Source organism: Lygodium microphyllum, chromosome 17, assembly GCF_053477565.2.
Source record: "Lygodium microphyllum isolate KBCC chromosome 17, Lygodium_microphyllum_v1.1.10, whole genome shotgun sequence".
Taxonomy (NCBI): domain Eukaryota; kingdom Viridiplantae; phylum Streptophyta; class Polypodiopsida; order Schizaeales; family Lygodiaceae; genus Lygodium; species Lygodium microphyllum.
In genome coordinates this window covers 11,541,319-11,553,468 of record NC_141151.1, presented here as the reverse complement: position 1 = coordinate 11,553,468, position 12,150 = coordinate 11,541,319, and positions in this window count along the sequence as shown.

The window sequence follows — 12,150 nt, the reverse complement described above, 5'->3', positions numbered from 1 at the left end:
TATTGATTCACTGTCTTACAATAATGGATTCATGTTTTATGAAAAAAGATTATGTGTGACAGTTCCATTTAGATCTTTTGTTTTGAATGAGATTCATTGTCCTCCATATCAAGGTCATAGAGGTATTATATCTACTTTGCCTACATTGACTGAAGATTTTTATTGGCCACATATGGACACTGATGTATCTAACTTTGTTTCTGAATGTTTAGTTTGTCAATGAGTTAAAAGACACCATGGTAAACAATATGGTTTACTGATGCCATTATCTATTCCATCACGACCATGGGAACAGATTTCTATGGACTTTATTACTGGTTTACCTAACACTAAAGCTAACCATGATATGATTTGAATTGTTGTAGACAGGTTTAGCAAACAAGCATATTTCATTCCATGCAAGAAAACTTTAACTGCATCTCAAGCAGCTCAATTGTTTTTGAAAACTGTGTTTACTAATCATGGTTTACCAAAAGTTACTATTTCTGATTGTGATTCTAGATTCTATAATAATTTTTGGACTACTTTGTTTGCTAACTTAGGAACAAAGATTGATTTTTCATTTGCATTTCATCCTGAAACAAACGGTCAAACAGAAGCTACTAACAATACTATTTTAGATCTTTTGCATGCTTACACTATTTCAAAACCACACACATGGGATACATATCTACATTTACTTCAGTTTGCATATAATAATACACCACACACAACTACAAAAAAAATAACATTTGAAGTTATTTATGGATATAGATTGCCTACACCTGTTGCATCATTATCAAACAAAATTCAAACTGCTGATGATATTGCTAACATGCATGTCACTATTTTTGATGAAGTTAAAGACATGTTGCCAAAGCCCAGTAATCATATACAAAAAAACCAAATAAGAAAAGACAGGCTCTGAATTTTAAAGTTGATAATTATGTTTGGTTACGAATAGAAAAACGTAGATTACAAAGTGTAGATAAACACCCACTTGTGAAATTAACACCTAGATTCTATGGACCATTCAAGATCATACACAAAATCAATGACAATGCATTTAAATTAGAACTACCACAACATTGGAAAATCCACAACACTTTCCATATCAGTTTATTACGACCTTTTAGAGGCCAATTACTTGTACACCCTGTCTATGAAAACCCACCTTTGCTAGATGATGAGACTGAAATCCTTGAGCCTGAAACTATTATAGATACTGACTTCATGACCACTAGAACTGGCCGTAGATATTCTAGATATTTGGTCAAGTTTAAAAACCATCTTGTTGAAGCGGCCCAATGGATGCACGCTAGAGACTTAAATGCTTTCTCCACTCTGTTAGCTCCACATTGAGCTAATAGCAATTGAGGTCAATTGCTATCCCACCCTGAGGGTATGATGCCAGGAGGCATATTCCACGATGGATTCCATGAGGTTTTACAGTGGATTTTGTAAGATTTTATTACCGGGGCTCATACACAAAGTGGATTCTTTGTGTGAGAAGTCGATGGGGACGCCTATCCTTTTCGGGCGTTTTGTTAATTTTATGTGTACATGGGTGATTCCATAGCGGGTGATTCCGTAAAATACATATTTAATTAATAAACGTTTATGAGTTTAGAGTGCGCACTCGTGATAAATTAAGGTTAGGATTGATTTCTAACCAATTTATTTATGTAGCTGAAGACTGCTAGGTATTCAGTTTTGTCGGTTTAATTGTATTATTTTACTAACAATTGTGAATGCTTCAGTTGATGTGTAGAGATATCAACGGTGGCAGTGGAAAGCATTGGAGGATAGCGTGTATTCAAGTTATTGTCAATATTTTGATGGGCGCATACCTTACGCATGGCGCCTATATTTTGTTGCGCTTATTTATCAAAGTGCTTGATATTTATTTATTATTATTTTTGTATGTGCATGGGCGCACAATTTAGATATTTGTATTTGGACATTGTATTTGGGTACGCCTGACTTCTTGGGCGCCCATTAGCTTTAATTCTATTTGGCACAAAAGCAAACTCAAAAGCTAAAGTGTGCTATTTTGTAAATTGGGCTATTATTTGAGCTTGAAGATGATTAATATAGGAAATACATACTTTGTGGAGCGCTCACACAAGGCATGGGGGGAGATTGCACCTAATTGATCTCTTGTTCATGTCGTGCAAGCTTTCTACATTGATTTGTGTGCAAAAAGTAGAGTTCTTTTGTTCTTGGGGACCTTCTGACACTCACTACGCGCGCTTACGGCATCTGATATGTGCACCATTAATTCACTTAGGTTACTTAATCAACCTAATTCACTTAGGTTACTTAATCAACCTCATCAACTTAGGTTACTTAATTAATCTAATTAACTTAATTACCTTAATTTCCCTAATTTATATATTTAACTTAACTTAACCTAATCTAACCTAACTTAACTCACCTACGTAACTTCCCTCACTGTACTTTGCTAACCTATCTGCTTAGTTGAATTAAAATCCACTAACCCCCATTTCCCCCCCATTTTAGCCCCCTTTCCTACCCCTTCCCTTCTCCACTCTCCCCCACTGTTCACAAGCCGCACGACCGTCCGGGTGTGCCTGCGCGTACGCGTGTGATCAGCGGGTATTCACGCGCGAGGACGTGCGTTTGATCTTCTCCGTGCGGTGGTATGTGCCGTCCCCGAGCCCACACAACTGTTCACACGCCAGCCCGGGTATCTCTTAAAAAATACCTAAAACACATTTAAAAATTTCTAAAAATTTAATTAACAAACAAAAAATACGCAAAAAAATCCTAATTAAATTAGCTAATTTTTTGATTGATCTTGTTGATTATAATACAAAAAATTAATCGCAAAAAAATAATATTTAAAATCCTTTTAAAATTCACTAAAAATTGAGAAAAAATAATTAAAAATCTCTAAAAATCAGAATTAAATTCAAAAAAATCACAAAAAATCCCATTAATGCATTTGATTGCTTTTGAAATATTTAAACATAAAAAATATATCAAAAAAATAAAATAATTAATAATTAATAATCATGATAATAACAATTTAAACAAAATCAAAACCCATCTAAATTACAATTTAAAAAATCATGATAATAACAATTTCACCCAAACACTAATCAATATTACCTAAACCAAATGTGATCCCCCTAATATTGCTTTGATAATTATTTAAAACAAATAAAAAATAACTTTTAAAAAAAACTAAGGTGCTTTATTTTTTTCAGTGTGAGTGGTATTTGCTTTTTTGTTGGATTCCTCGCATTTGGGACTACTTAGTGCGTCTTTAGTCTCTTGCATACACACCCCTACCATCCATCTATTTTTCGTGCTTTATTTATTTTGATCATCCCTTAACCATAGTTAATTGTTAAAATGAACTTTATTCACCCACTTTTCCATGCGCGCTCGCGCTAAACACACATTTTTCTAATAACTTAAAATTAACCCGTCATTCACTTTACACGTGCTATGTGCACTTCAAAAGCACTTTAGTTTTAAATAAAAACAAACCAGCTATCACAAAAATGCACGCATTGAAAAAGAAGAGCGCTTCAGACACATTGAATTTTTAATCAATGAATATGCATTTAGAGACTTGAGTCTAAGGATCATAGTGTGGGTTACGTTAATATCACCATTTTACATTAATAAATTATAACTAACAATTTAAAAATAAACCTCTTTTTAAGGTTTACAACCTAATAAAATTTTCAACCATTGTTAATAATTTATTAAAATGAACCCTTCATTAAAATCATTCCCCTCACTGTACTTTTTTTCCTTTTTCAATAAATACGCTTCGTGGGATGGGGACGTACAGTCCTTTAAGATGATATTGTTTATCAAAGTTCTGGTTATGCCCTGATTAGGTTTTTGAGATATTATGGTTTGCTTGTGTGATACGATTAATGGGAGCGGTTTGTAGTTTTTTTCTTTTTTGCCTGATACGGGGTCTTGGATACCTGCTTGTTGCATAGCATGAAGCTTTTGATCACATATGTGTAGGGTTCATGCCGAAATTTTTGTAGGATGTGGATTGTTTGAGGTGGTCAATTGGTTTGTTACGTCTGTGTGTGTTTCTTTTGATCGATTTCTTTTTTATAGCTATTTGGTTGTTTTACAGGCATTCTCTGTGATTGTCTGTGTTTGTGGTGTGTGTGTGTATTCCATCTAAATGGCATCTCAAGCTCCTCCTCTTGTTTAGTATGTCCCATTGATCAGTAGGGATTATTCTTTCCTACTTACTTTGAGCCTATAATGAAAGCAATCCTTGCAACTTTCGTGGGTTGCTTCACTCCCTTTGATTCCAGACGATCTAGCCCTATGTGATGAGTTTCTTGCATCATACAATAAGAAATCGGGCTTGGTCCGTGGTACTTCCATGGTCTTGACACCTAGAGGGTTAGGAAAGGCTTTGTCTCTTCCCTACAAAGGAGAACCCTTTGCTACAGCCATACAGTTATTCTCCAATGACGAGATTCTCAAGCTGTTACAGAAGCAAATCAAAGAGATCCTTGATGTCAAGAAGGTGATTAACACTTCAGGAGTGTCTTTTTCAATGATCACTAATCCTCTTTGGAAGCTAGTCTACCAATTTCTCCAAGATAGGTTTATGCCTGCCAAGACACCATCTCATTATTTGTCCAAGGAGCTCTTCACAACTTCCAAAATGGTGTTAAAAGGGGTTGCCATTGACAGGAGTACTTACTTGCTTACGAAGATGAACCAACATTTTGTCAAAGAGTAGTGTTATTATAGGTGCATACATGCTTTAATGTCTACATCCATGTCACCCACTCTATTATGTAATTGCTTGTACCTCTTGTTTCCATTGTTTGTTTCATAGTTGCAAAGAGTCTTTGAATGATGCATTAGCAATGATAGCACTTGGTGATGCACATGTGAATGACCATAGTGCATGTAATATATGTTTGTGCACCTTACAACAAATTGGTCATTGTTGTTCACTCTTAAGACATTTATTGTTTTTCCCATGTAGATAAAGTAGAGAAAGAACCTGTTAAAGCTACTTTCAAATCATTATCTCATGGCCTTGATAATAATTTGTAATTCTATTTTGTATTCTTCTATTGAAGTGTTCAAAGAACTTTAATATTGAATATCATCATGCCTTACATTGATAGTGCATGCAATGGTGAAGCAAATAAATCCTTAAAAAAAATGCCCACCTAGTACCATAGAGGGTGGCAAGAAGCTCCACCATATGTAAAGAAATGGACAACAAGATTAGCACATCCAGTGGAAGAACAAGAGGAAACTAGTTTGGAGAAGCTCATTCACCACGAGCCTAAGAAGACAAGGCCTAAAGTGAGGCAACATCTACATGACACTGAAAAGCCAAATGAGAAAAGGCAGATGAGAAAAAACACAATGAAGAATAAATAGTGGAGTTGTCTGCCGATGATGGGATGAAAACCACCTTTGAGGTCCATCCCAAAGTTTGAGGAAGAGGAAAAGGAAAGGCACTACTCAATTGGTGCATAGATCGGATGCTGTATGCTCATGTAGTGAATGCCAGAAGGTCCCCAAGAACAAAAGAACTCTACTTTTTGCACAAAACTCAAGGTAAAAAGCATGCACGACATGAACAAGAGACCAATTGGGTGTAATCTCCCCCCATGCCTTGTGTAAGCACTCCACAAAGCATGTATTTTATGTATTAATCATCTTCAAGCTCAAATAATAGCCCAAATTACAAAATAGCACGCTTTTGGCTTTTGAGTTTGCTTTAGCACAAAATAGAAATAAAGCTAATGGGCGGGTGCCCAAAGAGTCAGGCATACCCAATACAATGTCCAAATACAAATATCATAATCATGCGCCCATGCGCATACAAAATAATAAATAAATATCCAACGCCTCAATAAATAGGCGCGACAAAATATAGGCGCCATGCCTAAGGTATGCGCCCATCAAAATATAAGTGATAACTCGAATACACGCTATCCTCCAATGCTTTCCTCCGCCACTACTGCTATCTCTACACATCAACTGAAGAATTCACAATCGTTAGTAAAATAATACAATTAAACCGACAAAAGTGAATACCTAGCAGTCTTCAGCTACATAAATAAATCAACTAGTTAGAAATCAATCCTAACCTTAATTTATCACGAGTGCGCACTCTAAACTCATAAACGTTTATTAATTTAATATGTATTTTACGGAATCACCCGCTATGGAATCACCCATGTACACACTAAATTAATGAAACGCCCGAAAAGGATAGGTGTCCCCATCAACTTCTCACGCAAAGAATCCACTTTGTGTATGAGCCCCAGTCAACAAAGTTTACGTTATCCACCGTAAACCTCACGGAATCCACCGTGAAATATGCCTCCTGGCATTATACCCCCGAGGTGGGATAGCAATTGTCCTCAATTGCTATTAGCTCAATGTGGAGCTAACAGAGTGGAGAAAGCATTTAAGTCTCTAGCGTGCATCCATTGGGCCTCTTCAACAGGATGGTTTTTAAACTTGACTAAATATCTAGAATATCTTCGGCCAGTTCTAGTGGTCATAAAGTCAGTATCTATGATAGCTTCAGGTTCAAGTATTTCAGTTTCTTCATCTAACAAAGGTGGATTTTTATAAACAGGGTGCACAGGTAATTGGCCTCTAAAGGGTCGTAATAAACTAATGTGAAATGTGTTGTGAATTTTCCAATGAGGTGGTAGTTCTAATTTGAATGCATTGTCATTGATTTTGTGAATGATCTTAAATGGTCCATAGAATCTAGGTGCTAATTTCACAATTGGGTGTTTATCTACACTTTGTAATCTACGTTTTTCTATTCTCAACCAAACATAGTCATCAACTTTGAAATTCATGGCCTGTCTTTTCTTATTGGCTTGTTTTGTATACGATTGCTGGGCTTTGGCAATCATGTCTTTAACCTCATAAAAAATAGTAGCGTGTATATTGGCAATATCATCAGCACTCTGAATTCTATTTGATAAAGATGCAACAGGTGTAGACAATCTATGATCATAAATCACTTCAAACGGTGCTTTCTTTGTAGATGTGTGTGGTGTATTGTTATATGCAAATTGCAGTAAATGCAAATGTGTGTCCCATGTCTGTGGTTTAGAAATAGTATAAGCACGTAAAAGATCTAAAATAGTACTATTAGTGGCTTCTGTTTGTCCATTAGTTTCAAGATGAAATGTAGATGAGAAATCAATCTTTGTTCCCAGGTTAGCAAACAAAGTAATCCAAAAGTTGTTACAAAATCTAGAATCACGGTCAGAAATAATAACTTTTGGTAATCCATGATTAGTGAAAACAGTTTTCAAAAATAATTGTGTTGTCTGAGATGCTGTTAAAGTTTTCTTGCATGGAATGGAATATGCTTGTTTACTAAACCTGTCTACAACAGTCCAAATCATATCATGGTTAGCTTTAGTATTAGGTAAACCAGTAATGAAATCCATAGAAATCTGTTCCCATGGTCTTGATGGAATAGATAAAGGCATAAGTAATCCATACTGTTTACCATGATGTCTCTTAACTCTTTGACAAATCAAACATTCAGAAACAAAGTTAGATACATCAGTGTCCATATGTGGCCAATAAAAATCTTCAGTCAATGTACACAAAGTAGATATGAAATCCATAGAAATCTGTTCCCATGGTCTTGATGGAATAGATAAAGGCATAAGTAATCCATACTGTTTACCATGATGTCTCTTAACTCTTTGACAAATCAAACATTCAGAAACAAAGTTAGATACATCAGTGTCCATATGTGGCCAATAAAAATCTTCAGTCAATGTACACAAAGTAGATATGATACCTCTATGACCTTGATATGGAGGACAATGAATCTCATTCAAAACAAAATATCTGAATGGAACTGTAACACATAATCTCTTTTCATAAAACATGAATCCATCATTATAAGACAGTGAATCAATTGGAATCCAGTTATTTCCAACTAATTTATTCCAATCAGCTTGAAAAGTAATGTCCTGATGATATGTATCTTTCATAGGGATTAGAGAATCAAATGATATAACATAAATGTTATGAATAGTTGGTCTTCTACTTAATGCATCGGCCACTACATTTTCTTTACCTGGTTGATATTGAATAAGGGGATGAAAACTCTGAATAAAGGCTACCCATTTGATATGTCGGTCAGATATTTGAGGTTGACTAAGTAAATGTCTAATACTTTGTTGATCAGTCTTAATCATAAACTCAGAACCCATTAAGTAATGTTTCCATTGTTTTAAAGCTTATACCACATCTAATAATTCTTTATCATATGTGGAATATTTAAGTTTAGAAGGTTTCAGTTTATAACTAGAATAGGCTATGGGATGATTATCTTGCATAAATACGGCTTCTATTCCAGATCCGCTAGCATCAATAACTACTAAAAAGAATGGTCTATTAAAATCAAGTAGTTGTAATACAAGAGCATGGGTTAATGCATGTTTTAATAAATCAAAAGATTTTTGTTGATTTTCAGACCAATGATAAACAATACCTTTCTTTAAAAGTTTAGTCAAAGGCAAAGCAAGTAATGAAAAATTTCGCACAAATTTCCTATAAAAACTAGCAAGACCTAGAAAAGAACGTAACTCATGCACATTTTTAGGTATAGGCCAGTTCAATATTGCTTCTATCTTCTTAGGGTCAACCTTAATACCTTCTAATGACACAATATGACCTAGATATTCAATTTCTGTTTGAAAGAACTCACTCTTTTTCGAATTAGCATACAATTGATTATCTTTAAAAGACAGATGTTCATAATGTTCTTTCTCATTTTTACTAAATACCAAGATATCATCAAAGAATACAATAACACAATGCTGATATTTCAAAAATATGAGATTCATCATTCTACTAAATGTAGCAGGTGCATTAGTCAATCCAAAAGGCATCACTAAAAATTCATAATGACCAAATTGTGTTCTGAATGCAGTCTTGAATATGTCAGATTTATCTAATCTCACCTGATAATAACTAGATTTAATATCTATTTTACTAAATATGGAAGAACCTTGTAGTTTATCCATAAGATCATCAACCCTAGGAATTGGATATCTATTCTTTACAGCAATCTTATTTAGGGCACAATAATCAATGCACATACGATAAGTATTATTCTTTTTCTTTACCAACAAAACATGTGCACCAAATAGAGAACTACTAGGTCTAATCAATCCTCTATTTAATAATTCCTCAACTTGAGTTTGAATTTCTTTTTGCTCTATTTGGTCATGCCTATATGGTGCTTTACAAGGTGGTTGTGTACCAGGAATTAAATCTATTTTGTGGTCTTTAGGACATGAAGGAGGTAAGCCAGGTGGTAGATCTTCAGCAAAACAGTCTTTAAATTGTACAAGGAATCCATTATGCCTAGGGTGCATATGTTTTTTTAAAGCTTGCAGTTCATTCACCCAAATTAGATAAGATTTACTACTTTTGCGTAATGCACGTTTAGCTTGAGTATGAGTAAGCAGTGGAAAAGCATTAGATGCATGCATACCATACAATGTAATATGTATTCCTTGAAAATGAATGTTAATTGAATGCATGAAATAATCTATATCAGGATTATGCTGATGCCACCAAGGCATACCTAAAATAATATCACTGGACTGTAATGGTACAACTAGAAAATTTCTTCTTTCAATGTATTCACCAATTTGAATTTCTAAATCATGCACCTCTTGTGTTCCATTATACCTTGTGCCTAAGAATGATGCTTTAATGCAATGATGCGTAGAAACAGTTTGTAATTTCAATTCTTTCACTAACTTTGCAAAAATAAAATCATGAGTACTACCATCATCATGCAAAATGATCTTTTCTTTTCTATGCACTAAACATTTCATTGTCAACAAAGAATGTGGAGTTGGCATACCTGGTAAAGTATCTGAAGGAGTAGTAATGTCGTCCTCATCTTCTGTAAAGTCATGCATTTCTTCATGTTCTTCATCTTCCATTGCTCCAAGATAGTTGATATGGACAGGTGGCTTCTTCGATTGGCAATTGGCTGCTAGATGTCCAGGTTGATGGCATTTGTAACACACTATAGGTTTGGCTTTAGATACATTGTTTGCAATGGCAGGAAGTCTAGGAATATTAGGATTTGGGTGTGAAGATGGCTTAGGGTTTTGATTGGTATTTGATGGCAAAGAAAGTGGTTTTGTCCAAGACTTACGGAAAGATGATGAAGGAAAACGACCTTGATTGAATCTTCTAAAATTTGAATTGAATTGCTTAGAACCATAGTTATCATTTGCTTGAAATTGTTGTGGACGCTTGTCTCTTCCTCGAAGCTTGTCTTCAGTATCATGAGCTAAAGAAATTGCATCTTCAAGAGTTGCAAGCTTGAACATATTGACTTCAGCGTAGTAATGCCCAAGTAATCCAGACATATACTTGCGCTTGTGAGTCGCTTCAGGTACGTCTTCAAGCATGCGTAACTGGAGTAATGCATTCCAAAATCATTCGGTGTACTGAGGAATAGGCTCACGATCTCTTTGCTGAAGAAGGTCCCATTGCTTTATGGCTTTTTCATGGAATTGTGGAGGAAGAAAATTCTGCATAAACTTCTTCTTGAAATTCTCCCAGGTAGTGGGACAATCTATACTCTTACGAACCACGGTCCACCAAAGAGATGCTCTATCTACTAAATGATTAGTGACACACTTGATTTTATCTTTTTCAGCGTATGTTTCCTCATGAAAGTAATCATCAAACTGACTGATGAATGCAAGAACAATTTTTCCATCTCGAGTGCCATTGAAAGTATGAAATTTGAAATTTCTTTTACTTATCTTTGTTTCTTTTCGGATAGATTGAGCTTCAAGAGTCGCATCGATGGTACGTCAGATAAGATCTTCAGATTGTGGTTCCTCTTTATCGGTAGTCGATCTTTGTAAATTGGCCAATTGAACTTGCAATGCTTGCCAAGCTCGTCGTTCTTCATCCAACTGCATCATAATTAAATCCAACTTTTGTCCCACCGTAGGTTCAAGAAGATCGCCTTCAGCCATTAAATCATCCATATGTGATTCTATCATCCTACAAAACTTCAAAAGACCTCACACTCTCAAAATATAATTAGCGGGATGAGCGTAGCTCAAGATCGGGTGTACAAGGCTTATATATTTTTGTGTGGCTTTCAGAGTCTTCGACTTTGGCAACTATGGGATTTGAAATTTTTGAAAAATCTGCGTTTTGACCTTCTACGTATGCTGAAATTGGTTCAGCAAGTCTATGTATACGAAGAGAACCTTCCAGGGAACAACTTTGCAGTTTGGTACTTCTGCGCAGGAACAGTCCTTATAGGAGTTTTGAGTATAAGTCAGTTTTGACTTCAGGTTACTTGCCGAACTTGCAGAGTTGCAAACTTACGAAACTTGCAGAGTTTGTGGAGCTTTATATGATTTAGCACATAAGTAACTAAGATTTAAGCTTAGTGATTGAAATTGTCGAATTGTGGGGAGGGGGGCATTTTTTGACATCACGAAAATCACGAAAAGGCCACCCTACTGCCGTCGATTGAAAATTTTGAAGCTCTAAAGCTTCTTTAAGCTTTATAATCTTTATATTAAGCTTTTTAGCTTATGAAGTTTTGAAAGTTATCTCTGTGTATTGATGACTTGGAGAAGAGGATGTAGGAGTGGTCCTCCGCCGTTACAGGCCGGTCCTTCATGATCAGAGCATGTAAACAGAGGTTCTTGACTGCCAGGAATCCACCCGTATCGACCGTTCGTGATGAGATTGACCGTAGAGCTCGATCGTTCCAGGAGCTCCGCCTTCGCACAAGATGGGTAGCGATTGGAAGCTCTCGATCTCAATTTCTCTCTGATACCACTGGTGCACAGATCGGATGCTGTATGCTCGCGTAGTGAATGCCGGAAGGTCCCCAAGAACAAAAGAACTCTACTTTTTGCACAAAACTCAAGGTAGAAAGCATGCACGACATGAACAAGAGACCAATTGGGTGTAATCTCCCCCCATGCCTTGTGTGAGCGCTCCACAAAGCATGTATTTTATGTATTAATTATCTTCAAGCTCAAATAATAGCCCAAATTACAAAATAGCACGCTTTTGGCTTTTGAGTTTGCTTTAGCACAAAATAGAAATAAAGCTAATGGACGGGCGCCCAAAGAG